This window comes from Halichoeres trimaculatus, unplaced genomic scaffold, assembly GCF_033239565.1.
Source record: "Halichoeres trimaculatus isolate MK-OKI-2021-1 unplaced genomic scaffold, fHalTri1.1 fHalTri1_scaffold_8, whole genome shotgun sequence".
Lineage (NCBI taxonomy): Eukaryota > Metazoa > Chordata > Actinopteri > Labriformes > Labridae > Halichoeres > Halichoeres trimaculatus.
In genome coordinates this window covers 7941988-7959781 of record NW_027437186.1, presented here as the reverse complement: position 1 = coordinate 7959781, position 17794 = coordinate 7941988, and the positions used below count along the sequence as shown (strand labels likewise).

The window sequence follows — 17794 nt, the reverse complement described above, 5'->3', positions numbered from 1 at the left end:
CTTCCCACTGTTATGATTTGGAGACCCGCCCTCCATTGTTTCCACCTGTGCCCCTTCACTTCTTGTGCCAGATCATTGTGTCTTTAGTGCATGTCTTATCCATGGGTCCTGTTCTTACTGAGTTTGTATCTATTTCTGTTTATTTTAAGACTTCAGTATATACTGAAAATTTTAGTTGCTTCTTTGTTCATCAAGTGTTTTTTTCCGGCTTGGCTGAGATTTATAGTTTGTCTTTTTCTCCAGCTCCTCCAGCGTGGCTGAGATTTTTTGTTCTTTACTTAGTGAGCTTTTACTCAATAAGGAGTTGTTTTGTTTCCAACTTGAGTTGAGCTTTTGGGCTTTTTTGTGCTGATCACTGTCAAATATGACAAAAACTCTTCCTTGGATTTCAGTTTTTGCTGTATAAATTGTACAATAACAGGTATTAGTGAGGTACTCCAGATTAAAGTTAAACAAAGAGACATCTACCTGATGTGTGCAGAGAAGCTTTTCTCCACCTTAGTTTGAACTTTAAGAATTTGTTTATTCTCAAAGCTGCAATAACATGATGTTTTAGATAAAAAATAATGCCTGAAATGTTTGGAAAGAGTAAATAAAATCTGCCAATGTGGTGTTCAAAATGTTCTTGCTGTGCTGCTTAAAATAAAAATTATGTCTTAATCATGTACTGTAACACGTATGGACATAGACTCCGTGACATCACTCATCTGTTTCTGACATAGTGTTTTTTTTTTTGTAAAGTTATTTAAGGACTTTTCATGCCTTTAGTTGCAGAGGATTGTGGATAGAGCAGAAAACAGGTGAGAGTGGGGAATAGGCCGCCTGCTCGAGGGCGAACCATGAGGTGTAACCTAGCCCACTAGGCTACCTGCACCCCTGATATAGTGTTTTGAAGCCAGTCATCAGGGAGGGGCTATATTGGGCATGCTAAACTAGTCAGGTAAGTCAGGATTTACATGCATTTCTCACACTAAAGACCTCTGCACACCAGACACATATTTTTTACACAATTATTTCGCACGTTTATTATTTTTTTCAATGCTCGCTTTCACACCAGCAGCGTTCTTTAATGGCTTTTAATTTTTAGGACGAAGGTCAATCTTTCCAAAGTTTCGCTTGCGACGAGAACACATCCGACCAATCGAAATGCTTGCTGTTGACATGTCACCTACTAAAACATTCAACATTGACTGTGTTCGTGTCCCAGCACCCAGTTCTTTACGACAGAAGACATAAAAACCACAAAAACAACGGTTACAAAGACATGTATGGATGGAAAATAGCTGTGGAGATTCAATATGAAGCTTCCAGATTATTCACAATGCCGGGCCGTTGGTGTGTAAAGGCCTTCAATCAGCTGCATGCTAGGTCTGGACAATTAATTGGATTTTAATCGTGATTTCAATTTTGCCATCTGACAATCATAAAAACAATATAATCGAAGAAAAACAATTAATGTGCCACACAGTGTAGATGTATGCAAGTTCCTGTGTGACTTATGTGTATCAATAATACTATATGTGCCACTTGCTGGTTCTTTAAAGTTGTGTTTAAATCAGTACTGAAGTTTTTGAATAAGATTCAAATAATAAATGAATAATTTTGTATATAAATTGTGATTTCAATATCAAGATTTTCTGACTTGTCAACAGGAACACTTTTTACTCAGAGATATCATCAATCCCACTCCCCACGTCCCAGTTCCGACGTAAATGGAAGGCACCAGTAGACCCTACAGACAGCTACAGGGTGCTCACCTGTCCATCAGATCAGCCCTTTAAAAGGGGGAAACTCACAAGTTTAATAACTATGACTTATGAAAACATTGACCCCACACACACTTAAAGCCAATAGAGAAATAAGCTGGTCAGACCCAAACTAATTTTTGAACATGTTTTTCCTATAAAGATGGTCTTTTTCTGTCTTGGTGTGTTTGTAGTTTCTGCTTTTTCTGCAGCCAGCCTCAAGTGGACACTCACTGAATTGCAGTTTTTAACACTTCTGCATGGGCTTCATATTTCAAGACCAGGGCCTGTGTGCACATTCAGTCATTAAACCAATAGGACTATTAGTCCTAACATTCTGTTATGGCTGCAGCATTAGCCCCATGTAGAACTACAAATAATCGTCCAGTTAACTAATTACACGATAAAAAGATGCAGGTGTAGATTACGTCATGATTAAGAGGAATCTCCTGGAAAACCCCATCAAACAAACTCAAACTGCACACGTCTACCACTCATAAACAGCTGTAAACCTGATGAGCGGTAACAGTGAGAGAAGATCAAGAAAACATTTTTCAGAGGAAGAAATGGAGATTTTATTACAAGAATACACAAAGAGCTGTTACCAGTGAGCCAATCAGTTAAACAAAAAGAAAGAGAAAGTTTGGCGATCTTGAACAGAGTAAATGCGTTTGGTGGTGAATAAGTCTGAAACTCCAACATTTCACCACACACATCTTGGAAGGACCCAGAAATATAAAAGCAAAGAGCGAATCAAACTTGTAAAACTGAGCCTCGCTGGTTCGAGACTTTGACTGTGTCCCTTATCTCATCTGTTCACTGACAAAATTTTGTGTCTCCCACATCTAAAGTTGCTGTACAGCAACACATTGCCACTGCCTTTGCATGTTTTGTTTCAAACGGTCACACATTGTCTGCCTTTGAACAGAGGAACAGGCGCCACAATCCTGCCGTTTGGTGGGGGTCTACCTCTATTAAACTTAATGCTCTTTTTGCCTTTTCACCTGGCTAATGGCTGGACGTGCATACGGCCCAAGGGGTCTACTGCTTGATTTTAATGCAAGAAACTGGACAAGTACATTTCTTAAACTCATTTGCAGTATTATTTATTTATTTAATTTTTACTATTTGCAGGCTATTTGAAATTAAGTCACATTTTACAGACTCGTCAGATGAATGGGACTATTATTAAGCCTAATATCATTTCTTTTATAAATGTAAAACAAAGAAAAACTTGCTTAGATTTCATTTTTGCAGTGCGAGTTAAAAAGAAAATGCACTCAAGCCTTTCCCTATTCCTCCACCAAACACAACACAACTCAGAATGAAGGCTCTGCTGACTAAGTCGCTGAGCTCGGATGCATCGAGTTACACACATGCACAGTTTCTCTCTGCTCGCTTCCAAGAACAATGTTGTAATTTCATATTTCTGAAAGGATCCCTCTCTGATGTACTTCCACACATTTGAGAAACAGTTTAAAGAAATTACAAAGCTGCAAAAGAATCTCTTATATCTGTGATAAACACACTGCAATACCCTCAGCAGGAATAAACGGGCTCAGGGCAAAATCCCACAGAGCACTGAGAAATCAAAAGCACTAAGAGACTGTTTTCATCTTTTTTTTAGGTCTTTTAAACTGTGGTTGTCAGCAATGAGACAAGAAAGACATCACACTGCCATTTCCTTTAATACTTTTGTTTTTTTTTCCACAAAAACCAAATGTTTCCAACCTCCTCCCAGACTACAAAATGAATGTTTACTTATTCATCATACCCTTGAAATATAAGGAGTCCCATTTTTTATGCACAACTACCTAAGTATACTGACGTCTCACCTTCACAACATGACATATCTTTGTTACGGTGCAGGATGGATCAGGACATAAACTTTTCTTCCTCAGCATCCGTACATATCTCTCTGCACTTCTCTGCTGCAAGTGATGGAAAACATTCTTACATTTATACTTTTTGCATATGAGCCATTAAGTGAAAGGTCATTGATTTATTTTTGCCCCCCGGCCGAGCAGAGAGAACTGTTTTTATCCTGTTTGTTTTGCTTCACTGCTCTTACTTCAATAGGCTACTTGCAAAAAATATTCAAGCTCAACAAAAGGAAAACATCGACTGCAATCTGACAAAGAATCATAAAGAAAACTTTGAGTCTCTTCATTTCTCTGCAGCAGAGAGCAGAAGCTTTGTTACTGACGGTCATAGAGGAGAATTGTAAATGTGATTTGGTCGCATGATCGCATCATTGGCTTTAATTGCATCATATGTTCTCTTTAGTCAGATTCAGGTTGAGGATGGAAATCGAAAGCAAAAATACAACAAATAAAAATAATAATAACCATAATCAAAAAAATACATGAAAGCTTCTGCTAACTACTGGTGACTTGAACAATTACCCCAAAGGATCCATGTATCTACACTCACTAGACACCCTTATTAGATAAACCTGTTCAACTGTTGATCTAAGGCAGGATGGATCCCTGCTAACATACTGTTTACTCCAAACTCTGAATGTGGAGCAGAAATCCAGACTCATCGGACCAGACAATGTTTTTTAATCTTCTTAGGTCCAGTTTTGGTCCACCTGTGTGAAGTATAGCCTCAGTTTCCTGCCCTTGGCTGATATTTTCTCCTTTTTGGCACCATTCTCTGTAAACCCTAGAGATGGCTGTGTGTGAAAATCCCAGTAGATCAGCAGTTTGATGAATACTCAGACCAGCCCATCTGGCACCTAAAACCTTGTTCAAAGTCTCTTAAATCACCTTTCTTCTCCATTCTGACACTCAGTTTGAACTTCAGTTTCTCCTCTTCTCCAGGTCTACATGTCTTATTGTATGGAGTTGCTGCCATCTGATTGGCTGGTTAGATATTTGTGTTAACGAGCAGTTGGACAGGCATACCTAATTAAGTGGCTGTTAAGTGCATATTAAAGTTTACTCAAAAGTTTGCTCCTTTATTGGTACCAAATGGCAAAAAGGAAAAAGCTTTTCATTGCCCTTAAACATGGGTGGGCCATTAATTTTAACAAGGGGCCACATGGGAAACCTGACTTGTGTCAGAGCGCCAACATTAACATGAACATTAATTCTGCACAATACTGAAGGGCAGATGGCCTAGCGGTTAAATCGCACCCCATTAGGTTCGCCCTTAAGTGGGTGGCCAGGGTTCTGATCAGGCCTGTGGCAATTTTTCTGCTATCATCCCCCACTCTCACCCTGTCATTCCCCACTCTCTCCCTGTTATTTCCCACTCTCACCCTGTCAATCCCCACTCTCACCTTGTCCTTCCCCACTCTCACCCTGTAATTCTCCACTCTCACCTTGTCATTCCCCACTCTCACCCTTTCATTCTCCACTCTCACCCTGTTGTTCCCCACTCTCACCCTGTCATTCTCCACTCTTACCCTGTCATTCCTCACTCTCACCCTGTTATTCCCCACTCTCACCCTGTCATTCTCCACTCTCACCTTGTCATTCTCCACTCTCACCTTGTCATTCCCCACTCTCACCCTTTCATTCTCCACTCTCACCCTGTCATTCCCCACTCTCACCCTGTCATTCTCCACTCTTACCCTGTCATTCCTCACTCTCACCCTGTTATTCCCCACTCTCACCCTTTCATTCTCCACTCTCAGCTTGTCATTCCCCACTCTCACCCTGTCTTTCTCCACTCTTACCCTGTCATTCCTCACTCTCACCCTGTTATTCCCCACTCTCACCCTGTCATTCTCCACTCTCAGCTTGTCATTCCCCACACTCACCCTGTAATTCTCCACTCTCAGCCTGTCATTCCCCTCTCTCACCCTGTTGTTCCCCCCACTCTCACCCTGTCATTTCTCGCTCTCACCCTGTCATTCTCCACCCTCACCTTGTCATTCCCTACTCTCACCCTGTCATTCTCCACTCTCACCCTGTTGTTCCCCACTCTCACCCTGTCAGTCCGTACTCTCACCCTGTCATTTCCCGCTCTCACCCTGTCATTCTCCACTCTCACCTTGTCATTCCCTACTCTCAACCTGTCATTTCCCACTCTCATCCAGTTATTCTCCACTTTCATTCCGTCATTCCCCACTCTAACCCTGTCATTCCTGACTCACCCAGTCATTCCCCACTCTGACTCTTCCCCGCTCGTACTGTTTCCCAATCTGTCCACTGTCCTATCCTCTCTCTCTGATTTAAGGTATGGAAAAAGCCCACAGAACAACTTAAAAAACCTGCTTAATATTTTTCCCATTTTAAAATGCCCTTGATTATTTACTTTGTTTGGTTGCTTGTGTTAATCAGAAGAAACAAAGATATTCTGTAAACATTTATGTAAATATGTGAAATTGTGGTGCAGGCCAAATAGTAAAATACTGCTTTAGAAGTATTAAACAGTAAAAACAAAAACACAATCAAAGCACCAGTGTTTCATTGTATGTTTAGCTTGTCTCTGCAAATACTGAAAACTTTATAACAACTTTATACAAAAACAATAAACATAACAAAACAAACAAAAAAAAACATAACTTTAACATTGGTCACTTCATTTTACCTCTGCAGTGAGCAAAATCTAGTTTGCCTTGGGCTTATTGAAATCCGGTTGAGTTTCTGAGGTGATGTGAAGGACAGCTGAGAGGAGAACCTCAGTGATCGAGGATCTGTGTTTGGATTTGTTCAACTCCATCATGTCACTAATCACAGGCATAGGTCACACGTGCAAGTGCATCTAGTCTGAAAAAAATGCAAAGGTCACACTTTTCAAAACAAAAGCAACATAGTTGTATTGGGTGCTAAGTGTACTTTTTTTTCATTTATATTCTAATTTATGACTGACCCCCACACTGGGACACCTAAAGGGCCAGATGTGGCCCGCGGGCTGGAACTGGCCCAGGTCTGCCCAACAGGCAACCCCTGGTGGTTATACCATATTACGACCACGTACATATAATATCAGCTTTAATGATCATATCTGCACAAGACTTATTTCAATTCATTCATGGCTGTATCAGTTGGGGCTCTATTATTATAAGTTATTACCTCTTTTACTTACATCATTCATATTTTATATTTATTTATTCATTAATGATTGCACTATTTATTGTTAATAACTGTGTCACCCTTGAGTTTTTATTGATGTCTTCTTTTTGCTCACTATGTAGAGCTGCACCTCCTGTTTAAGCAATAAGACAAGACAATGAGGCACTTTACTTTAACACTGTTAAATACATGTTTTGAGATGAGATAGTATGAGTTAACTATTTGTTTTTAGGATCTGACCTTACTGATGTAGCTCTCTGTTTGAACCAGCACTCCTCCAGTCTAACATCATAGACCCCACTCATGCAGACTGAAATGGCCCATCCTCTGTTAAACCTGAGCGAGGAAAGAAAAGCAACTGGTTGCAGCAATCAACCTGTAGTGCCAGGATTTATATGAGTCAACACCACTAAGTTCATTTCCACCGCTGGTGCCTTTAAACACCCACTTTAGAGCAGAAAAAAAATCAGCTCTGTTAGTGGAAAAACAACTCTACAATTTACTCCTGTCACATCCAAATAATTATCTCGGGGAAACAGTTCCTTATTAACTGAAGAAAATTAGCTGTTTCTTTTTTTTCATGAGCGACATTTATCTCTTAAACTGCACTGAGCTAAGTGGTCATGTGGTTTCTTTGTTTGTTTGCACATCTGTCCTCCTGACACTGACAGGAGTCTGTGTGGTTCCAAGAGCTGAAGTGGTCCATGCAGTAACCAAGTAACCAAGTCACATGTTGTGCATATATATAATTATTTATGCATGTAAAAAAAAAAAAAAAAAGCGTACCTGTCAAATGCGGCTGTAACATTTTGCTCTGATTCACAGAGTGAGCCTCACTGTGCTGATACTTTAAGGACTGGTGATTTCTCCTCCTTTCATTGACATTTAAATGTTGCATGGCTTCCTGCACTACAGAGAATGAACTGTTATTAGCCTCGGTGTTTGCCACTAGGTGTGGGATCATTCGTTCGCATCTATGAAGATATAAGCCCCTCTGTCAAAGGCCAGAGCTCTGTTTACATCTCAGGCTACTGAACACAGCCGGTTTGATCAGTGAGGGGCAGACACAAAGATTAATCAAGCAGGAATTCAACCTGGCTGTTAGTTCACGGTTCACTGATGCTCACCATCACATTGATTTATGACTCATGAATTATTGTCGTTTTCATTACCCAGCAGAGCAGATACAGCCCATAAGACTTGACACAACAACCTGAGCTCTGAGTGAAATTTCAGCTCCAGCTCCACTAATAAGACGCTCTTATTCGCATAGATTGAACTGGCAAGAATTCAATAACACAAAGTGCAGCAGTTAAGTCGTGTCCAGGCTGTCCAGTCTCTGGCTTCATTCTCTGTCACTCAGGACGGAGTCTTCCAGGGCGTTTGATAGCCGTCACACTCGCAGAATAATGCTGTTAATAAGGCCTGATGCTCCAAGGCGGCGCTTTCATCTCCAGGAATTCTTACACGCACCATGTTTTTGTTTATGTGTTATTAGCGTTTGTTCTGGAGAGCAGGATTTTGAGGAATATTTGCAAATTTGATCTGACTGCTCCGAGCTACATGTTGGCTGAAGATGCAGCGGGGATACAACATCCGTCTTGTTTTTGATTTCTGTTTGAGGCTACTGTTGTTCTCTCTGCAGTATGTAGGTCTGACAGTGAGCCTCCAAAACTCACTTAACATTCACATTGTCTTGGAGAATAAAACTCCTGCCATGTCCCTCTGTGGACTCCAATTGGATGTCATTCAAAGGAAAACCATCTCCTTGGGGCCTGGAATTAACTCGGACAGATAATATGCCTCCATCACTGTGTGTAATTAATTTATTTCACATCGCACGTTCTCCTAAGTACACCGTTCCAACACCCGGACGTGCCATCGATAGCACATGGAGGCTGCAAAAATTCACTGAGAGGTCCTCTTCAATTTATGACGAAGCAGATCATCAGAGATGAGACGTGAAATGCTTGGACAGTGGGGGCTAGTGGGCTTGGATCTGACAGGGCAGAGGAAGTATTGAATTAATGATGCCACGTTTAAAAGCTCATTTTTATGTGAATAAACAGTGTGAAATGAAGAAATCCAATTAGAGCAATAAGGGACACTAAGGCTGCATCCAAGAGTATTAAGCCATCTGCCAGTGAGTAAAGATTGCTGCAGGGCTGCCTAATTGAATTTTATCCTCTGACTGTAAATCTTATGAGTGACCCAAATCAAAGACGAGTTGGCCTAAACATACAACGCAAAACCAACAGCGCTTGCAAAACTGTCATATAATCTTAAGATTATTTGTGCAGGAGCAAGGTGAATTTACTCAAAGCCTGCCCGGAAGTCTGCAGCAGGAAATGCACGAAGGAGGAGAGTGTAACAAAGAGATAAAAAAGAAAATCTTAATTTAGTGAAAATGACAGATAAATAAAAACATTTAAAGAAGTGTGAACAATGAAACCGTGCAGCTCTGTTTCCAGAAGAGAACAAATGTAAGCCCCACCAGCATCCAACACCTCCTCCACTGGTCACCATGAGTTTTAAATGAATAGTAGAGTGTAGTATGGGTTTTTAGGCTGCCTACTCTGCTGGTAGAGCCTGTGTTGACAGCATGTAGCATTCTGTGGAGTGTGGGCAGGCTGACTCTTTGTGCAGCCACTGAAATCCTTCTGATGCTCCCTCAAACAGCCTGAGCCCTGTTTACGTCCAAATACCCACACAGTTCACTTACACTCATGCATGTATGTGGTCTCTACAGGTGCTTCAGTCTCTGCAGCTCTAATCAATCCTCAAAACTATCTTTTTTTTGTATTGTTTGTGTGTGCACATGATTGAAAAGTGATAAATGCAGTTTGATGTTAGGACAGGCAATCTACTTTATACAGAAACAGTGCTAAACTCAGCTGTTGCAGAACCTAATTGACACTGACATGCATAAATCAAAAGCAGCACCCTCCACGCAGCGTTAGAGAAGCAGTATTGTTGTAAATCACCTGAGATCCTCGTGTTTTCTCCCTCTTCCTCTATCCGTCCGTCAGCGCGCTGGCTTCCTCAGCCTTCGGACCGCTGGACAACGGAGCCACGACAGCAACAAATGATGAGCGGTGAAGAGATGGAAACTGACGCTCGTTAAGCGAGTCAAATGCACAGTTTCCCCCGGAGGATGCTCGCAGGTCAGCGGCGTCTCGCTCTCAACTTATCCCCACAGTGAGTGGGAAAGCGCTCCGTCCCCGGCGATCCACCGCTGCAAGTGCCGCGGAGCTACTGCTGTCCCTGCTCCACACTGGCACTTTATTTCTCACGGCGACAAAGAAATAAATAATTTATAAATGGAGGATGAAAGCAGTTGCGTCCAGACGTCTCGTTGAGCTGGCCGGCCACTAGGTGGAGCACTTTAAATTGCCAGAGAAACAACAGGCAGCCAATTAGTGAGCCTTTTTGAGTTCACTGGGCTCTTTATCAGGTTCACACACTGCTGTGATTAACAGCTGAGCTTAATGATCTCCACACAGGTAACTGCTCCGTGCGTAATGCGCTGCCAAATTACAAAGGATCATGTCAGGAGGAAACATCTGAGCAAGTGTCTGTAAAACACAATCACATCATCTGCTTCCACCAACTAACCCTTTAACTGGGTTTGACCGACTGATACATTTCACAGTTAGCCTATAAACGCACTGCCTGTGTGTGCTTGTGCAAGTCATTGAGGCTTTATCATATTACATTGTAGTTTGGAGCCTCTTGTGTCAAACAAAACACCAAGGTTTTCTGTCACGGCAAACATTAAAAGCCCTGATCTTGAAACAGTCTCATTTTGATACTCAGTTGCTTTTAAAGTTGGAATAAAATAAAATAATTTTCTACCTTGTCTCGTGAAATGATTGTGATTTGCAAAATTGAATATGGTTTAATTTTCTCTGACATGTTTGATAGAGTGATAAATTAAGTTTTGAGAACTTAAGACTCCGTTTCCGCCAAGCTGTCCTATTCAGATCAGTGCGTGGTAAGCGGTGCGCAAGCTGGATGCCGACAGCCGCATCAAAAACATATGGTGTGACGTCATAGCAGCGCGACAGTGTACCCCGCTAATAAATCCAATGAAGAAGAAAAACGCAACACAGTAAACAAAGAGCAACAATGGAAGACATCTAGCAATTCACCTTTTTTGTGATTTCCATGTGTCTCTTTGATACAAAGTGCAGTAAAGCTTTGTTTCAGAGAAGACTGTGTGCAGCCAGGAAAAATGCAGCCACTGTCGGGGTAAGTGACGATTCTTTTAACCAATCATCAGTCTGCAGTGTTGTAGCTCCACCTTCTGGGATTGGATCTGTTCAGTCTGCCACCCCTATGTAAGGGTCCCAAAAAGTGGGGCGGCTGGTCTCAGTTATTTGGGGATCTGTCCCGGGATTAGTCAGTGGAAATGCCGTAAATTGCGTCTCATGCCCCGACAAACCGAACCAAACTGCTTGGTGGAGACGGGGCTTAAATCACATTAGGGTAATAATGGCATAAGAGGTAGAAAATATTTTAAACCAACTCTACACTGTAAAAAAAAAAAAAAAAAATCACTGTTAAACCACAGCAAAAATGTCCAGTAACTCCCATTTATTTTACAGTGCAAGTACAGCATGATACTGTGTATTGGATTACTGGATATGAATGTGAAATGACTACCCTGCTGCTAATATGCTGTCATTGATTTAAACATTGAATGACATTACTGTGATTGCCATTAGATGGCTTATCTGTTCTGGACAGTGCTAGGTAGAGCACAAATAGCTGGTCTGTGCCGTGGAGCACAGACAGCAGATCGATGCTATGTGGAGCACAGGCAGACAGTCTGTGCGAGACACAGACGGTCAGTCCATGTTGTATGTAGCATCCCACAGTACAACAGGGTCTGATATCCATCTGCATTCCCTCCTCACTCACTGTTACACAACATCATCACAACAAAAATGACTGTACTGTAAAATAATGGTAAAATATTTTTTATCTTATTTTTGCAGGATTTGTAGAACAGCAGGCAGTGGTGTGTGTTGGAAATTTTCTTACAGTGTAGCTGGCAAAGAATTGACTCACTCTGTGTGCCTGGGGTGTTTGTGTGTCATGTCAAACTCTGGCCAATGCTAATCCTTCAAATGAAGTCAAACTTATTAAGTGATGGTTTATGCCTATCCTAACTGGCGAAGCACGCACTCAGCTGTTAACTGCGAAGATGGAGTTGTGTAACAGTCTGACTTCTCACTCCATTCTCCTTTTTTAAGTATGTAGTCTCACCTCATTTTTCCAAAGAGCAAAAATTTCAAATAATCACTGCTTCCTTACATTTACATGAACAATTATAAAATAGATTGTTTTTATGTGTTTTTGCATTCTTACAGATGTTAAATTAATATGAGATTGTTAATTTGAGTAAAGTACACACAATAGTTATAACTAAGTTATATTATATATATAGACATGAGAAGTTCATCTCTTGACCAATATATTGTGACATAGTGGATCTGATATGATCTGTGGTTTGTGTAGAGTATGAATCAAAAGGTAATGATGTGATACAAAGGTCATTTCAGCTGCATCAAGACCTGACAGGATATGTCACAAAGTGGGGGCAACAGGCATCAAGGGGTTAAACGACACAGTTTTGTGGAACCAGGTGACATAAGTCATTAAGTAAATCAACTCTTTATTTCTAAGAGTGCACTGGTGCCCTTTTTGTTTCCTTTCATAATGTTTTTACCCGACATTAAAAAGAATGAAATAAACAAAGAGATTTTTAAAACATTAGAGCTTTGAGGCATTGAATAAAGATGAAGGTAACAAAAGGTTCCCCCATCAGAGCCTGCCTGGTGTCATAATAACCAACATTATCAGTGTGTTACCTACAAAACTACTATGAGTGTTCCTGGAGACACAAATTTGTCTTCTGAGACCGCCTGCCTCCAACTCTGTCATCAGACCTTATGCATGAGAGCCCCGCTGCTCTCTCACGGAGCAGTGAAGAGGCTGGCAGCTGGAGTTCAGCAGAGCTGGATCTTATTTAGCTCTTGTTTTGAAGTGCTGGACCAGATTGCTGGAAGTTAATCGAGGTGGGAGAAGACTATTGATTCTATAACTTGTTTTACTGCAGGTTGACAATGGGATTGTCCATCAAGTGTCAGGCCAACAATTAAGTCTTAATAACCTGCTCGCTTGCTTCCCTTTGCAAAGAGATGCACAGCTGCTGGGCTGTCCTCGCAGCCAGCCCTGAGGCCAAATGTTACTCTCCTTTCAATGTTCAGCGTCTGTCTGCTTTCAGAAAAGCATCACGCTTTCCATTCTGGCGTTTATTCATTTGCACTAAAACAATCCACTGAGGGTGATTTTCATGGATTAAGACATTATTTTTCTTAAAAAAAAAGAAGAAGAACAAGTACATTTCTTATCCCACTGAGAAGTTTTTTTTTACTCTTAATGAGCCGTTTAGGTGTCACCTGTCAGGTGTGTGTGGCTCATATAAGACCATTTTTGCTAAAAAATAAAACACAAACATTTGCTTGGAGTTCATTTTTTGCAGTGTACTTGTGTTGTAGCGTGTGTTATTTGTCCTTTTGAGATATTGCTTCTTTCATTCGACTTTTCTTCTCCCTTTGTAAATTATAACAACCCCTCAAAGTCAACGAAGCAGCACATCCCCAGACAGTGCGAGGAACAAAAAGTCATTTTCGGCGGATCCTTAAAATTCCATCAGAAATATGCAAATCCATAAATCACATAAGAAGAATTGAACTAACAACTGAAATTAATCAAAAAATCTAAAGAAAGGAGAAAAATAGATGGTGCTCAAAGTGTACGGTACAGACACCATCAGAAAAGAAGTTTTGTAGTGACTCTGAATCAGCTCTGCCCAACTTTAACAACAAACTTTCTAAGTGAAAATGCATCCAAACACATGTGTGTTTTCCTTTCTATATATATGTTTATGATGGAACAGCACAATGGAAGTGGACCTGGGCTCCCGCCTGCTGAAAAGGGAAACCATTAATACAGCATATAGCTGTGCTCTCATAACTGCCCTGGGCACACAGCAGCATACATGCAGCCCTGCTCTCTGCTGCTACACTCTCCCTGAGGTTCAAATGTCATCCCTCACTGTCATTACATTTCTGCCCCCATTAACTATTGATTATCCCCACTTCAGCATTTGGAGCCCTGCTGTGGAAATGGCCTGTATGGCTTGTTTCCCATACTCACGTACAGGCAGACCAGAAGTGCCCTCCTCCTGTTTTTACACTAAAAAGGAGAGGAAGGGGGTTCAGACTGGGACAGGGAGCAGCATGAACTGACTGCGCTGTAACCTACCTGCCCATTAGCAATACGCTTGAGCAGACAACTGAAGGTTAAGTTGTTCTTTTTCCAGACCCCAGAGAGTTTTGCCCCAGTACGTGTTGAATATTTACTGTGAGGTTAGACCAAGTTTACTTTGTTTTTCAAGAGAGTGCAGGGAGAAAAGTTTGTTTTGACCAGAGCTTTGTGCCTTCTGCCACCTACACAATACCTCCTCCTAATACCACGGACTAGTGGACCAGTCTTTGCAGAGGGTTTTTGTCCTGTTGCCAATATCTCTAAACATCTCTGGGTTGCAAACAGATAATGGAAAGTGTTGCTGCTCTTGTTGTTGTCTGTTTTTTCAGAGCCACTGGCATTTGAAGAAGGGGTATTCCGCTTTCCTTTATTCTAAAAATGGAAAAGTAATAGTGCTAGATGTTAAGACTGAATCTGTGCTGGTTTTCAAACGGCTACATATTCATACGATGTAGAAAACCCTGAATATGTCTGTAAAATTATGAAAACAGTCAGTTCCTAAAATAGCACAAGATCTTCATAAGCAGTGATGTGCACAGGGGAAGGAAGGGAGTTGCCCATTTATCCAAAAAAAAAGAAAGAAAATACTCACACACTACAGTGCCCTAAGCTGACACGCCAGACGGACAGTTTCATATATCCGCCACAGAAATATTTCACAAGTCCATCTGAGTAGCAGCTCTTCTGATTTGTTTTCAGAGGTGGGACTTTAAAAAAAATCTGCAGCTGGTGATTGGACGACCGTTCTGATTAACACACTCACCACGGACCAATCCACATCAAGCCACAGTATGACGTAGCTTATGTGAACCGATGCTTCTAAGAAACAATAGATGAACAACTACTGAATCATGAGAAACAGCTGTGAAAAAGGCGTTAGACGACAGCTTCCGTTTTTTTATAAATTTAACTTAAGAATCAAAGGAACGCTGACAAGTACGAAAGTCTGCTGAGTCACGTCTGCTCCCACAGCTCCCGCCTCTCTTCCCTGATTGGGCCGGTTAGAATTTAGCCGAGTGAAATCGTTGGTCATTGGAGCCTGGCAAGATGGACCTGCAGGAGTTCAGAAACTGAATCAGGCAGGTCCATCTGCTCTGCAAAGATAACAGTGCCCTCCCAGGAGGCCAAATGCCTGCTGAAGTGACTGCTTGAAAGCCAAAACACAAGCTAAGGTGCCCTCATGGGATCTAAAACACAAGCTAAGGTGTCCTCATGGGAGCAAAAACTAGAGCTAAGGGTGCGGTCACACTGGCCATCACAACCGTGCCGTGCTTAGGCACAAATGCCCCCCCCCCCTGCAGCACCGTTCCCCTGCTGGCCAGTGGTCACACTACTCCAATATGAACCAGACTTAAGCGGGTATCACACAAGCGCATGGCCCACCTACGTCATCATGAAGCATCTGTTTACATTAAGTGCAATCTCATCAGAGTCAGCACAATGAGACACAGAGAGCACTGCTACAGCTTTAGAGACTTTTAGACTGATGGTAAATCGTTTTGGCCCGACACAGCCCTCTAACACCCCTGCTTTGTTGAAAATGATTGTCAAGAGATGCGCTCACAGTGATCATACATCATGGATCACATGGGATGTCCGTGTGCTTGTGCTCGTGCATGAACTAAACTGTGCCGAAGCCCATCTCTCCAAAGCGTACCTAAGCAGAGGTGTGAATCGTGCTCAAGCACAGCACAGTTGTGGTCACACTGGCCATTCGAAACGTGCTTTAAGGCTGAAGCATGTTTAAGCACAGCACGGTTTGCCAGTGTGACCACTTCCTAAAATGCCATCTTTGAAGCCAAAACACAAGCTAAAGTGCCCTTATTGTAGCCGAAACACAAACTAAAGTTCCGTCAGGAAGATAAAAAGAAAGGCTAAGGTGCTTTCATTGAGCCAATACACAGGCTAAAGTGCCCTCATTGGAGCCACAAACAAGCTCATGCCCTCATGGGATTTAAAACACAATCTAAAGTGCTCTTGTGGGTGCTAAAACACAAGCTAAAATGCCCTTATTGGAGCCAAAATGCAAGCTGAGGTGCCCTCATGGGAGCCAAAAGAAATAAAGGTGTCCTCATTGGAATGAGAACACATGCTAAGGTGTCCTCACGGGAGCTAAAACACAAGCTAAGGTGTCCTCATTAGAACGAAATCACAAGCTGAGGAGTCCCCATGGGATCTTAAACACGAGCTTAAGTGGAGCGAAAACAAAAGCTAAGGTGTCCTCATTGTAGCCAAAACACAGACTGAAGTTCCCTCAGGAAGATAAAAAGAAAGTCTAAGGCCCTCTCATTGAGCCAATACACAGGCTAAAGTGCCCTCATTGGAGCCACAAACAAGCTCATGCTCTCATGGGAGCTAAAACACAAGTTAATGTGCCCTTATTGGAGCCAGAATGCAAGCTAAGGTGCCCTCATAGGAGCTTAAAGAAATAAGGGTGTCCTCGTTGGAATGAAAACACAAGCTATGGTGCCCTCATGAGAGCTAAAACACAAGCTAAAGTGCCCTCATGGGAGCTAAAACACGAGCTAAAGTGACTTCATGGGAGCTAAAACACATGCCAAAGTGCCCTCATGGTAGCCAAAATACAAGCTAAAGTGCCCTCATGGGAGCTAAAACACAAGCTACAGTGCCCTCATTGAAGCCAAATCACAAGTTAAGGTGCCCTCATTGGTGCCAAAACAAAAGCTTTGGTGCCCTTATTGGGGAGAAAACACAGGCTGCTAAGGGGTCTTCATGGGAGCTAAAACACAAGCTAAAGTGCCCTCATGGGAGCTAAAGTGCCCTCTCTTGTGTCTTTGGGAGCCAGATTACCTGCTGTAGTGCCTTCTTGGTTGGCAAAGCGTGCTGAAATGTCCTCTTGGCTGGTTAACACATGATTCACTGCCCTCCTTTGGTGGCAAAAATGCCTATTTAAGTTCCTCCTGGTTGGTTGTAACATATAAACATGTCTAAAGTGTCCTTAAAAATATCTTGACCTTAGTTTCTGATTCTGCGGAGAGAATGCGCTGTATGTGCCTTTTTAAAAATTTTCTCCCCTGTCCTTAAAAATGTTTGTGCACACCCCTGTTTATGAGATCTTCACAAGATCATCAGGAGATGTTAGAGGGGAAGGCCCCTAACAGGCCTTCAGAGGGTCAGCCAATCAGAGGCTTTGAGTGGGGAGTCTTAAAGAGACAGCAGTTTAAACAAAGGGCTTCAGACAGAGGAAGAAATAAGAGTTTATAAAACACCAGTGTGAGAAAAAATAGAGACACTTGTAAAACACTTCCAAGGAGGCACCAGAAACACAGTGTAAAGACAAAAAATACAATTCCCCTCTTTAATGTTTGATATGTGGATACTACTACAAATGGAGGAAGTCTTCCAGGAAGAAAGGAATATCTGTCAGCTGAGTCAGACTAATTGTTGTGTTTTGGTTTGATTACACAGAGAGCAGGAATTAAATTTCTTGTGCAAACCAGTTTTTACCCAAGTGTGTATGCCAAAGGTCTGCTCCAAATGAAAGGCAAAAACATTTCATTAATATGTGCTAACAGCTGCTCAATCGCAGGTAAACAGGGTCTGATAATTTGACTGTTATTTTGTTTTTACAGAAACTTTCTCTGTCCGCAGAGATTTTTCCTCTCAAAGGCATGACATTTGATCAAAATAGCTCCAGTGCCTCCTGAGTCATTAACAGTAATT

General features: G+C 41.8%; 1 protein-coding gene across 1 annotated transcript in view; it reads right to left on the bottom strand.

The window, feature by feature from the left end:
- Positions 1-10131, bottom strand: part of vwc2 (von Willebrand factor C domain containing 2) — a 49199-nt gene extending 39068 nt beyond the window's left edge. The window contains exon 1 of the mRNA XM_074676004.1: positions 9757-10131. The gene's annotated coding sequence lies outside the window, so the exon portion shown is untranslated. The remainder of the gene's footprint in view (positions 1-9756) is intronic.
- Between the last annotated feature and the right edge of the window lie 7663 nt (positions 10132-17794).